The sequence below is a fragment of the Eimeria mitis genome, genomic scaffold (assembly GCF_000499745.2).
Source record: "Eimeria mitis Houghton genomic scaffold, Emh_scaff2244, whole genome shotgun sequence".
NCBI lineage: Eukaryota > Apicomplexa > Conoidasida > Eucoccidiorida > Eimeriidae > Eimeria > Eimeria mitis.
The window spans coordinates 7683-8125 of NW_013570572.1; positions in this window are offsets into that span (position 1 = coordinate 7683).

Genomic DNA, 443 nt, shown 5'->3' on the forward strand with positions numbered 1-443 from the left:
GAGTTAAATAAAGAATAATAAAAAACAAAGAAAAATATATTCTGAAAGAACAGAAACGCATGCACCCCGGGGCCCCACAGGGCCCCCCCAAGGCGTAAACCCTAAACCCTAAACCCTAAACCCTAGACGTAAGTTTCTTAAACCCTAAACCCTAAACCCTCGGGATATTTTCGCTTGAATTACTGCATTTTTGTAGAGTTGTTGAGGCGGTGTTTTATATTAAATTTTTTTTTCTTCTGCACCGCTTTCTAGGGTTTAGGGTTTAGGGTTTAGGGTTTGGGGTTTAGGGTTTGGGGTTTAGGGTTTGTTGAGCTGATGCTGTATTATAATAAAAGAAAATATTTTTGTTTTTTTTATTTGTTTACATAAATATATTTAATTAAAATCATAAAGATATATATATATACATGTATATAATATATATATATATATATATATATATA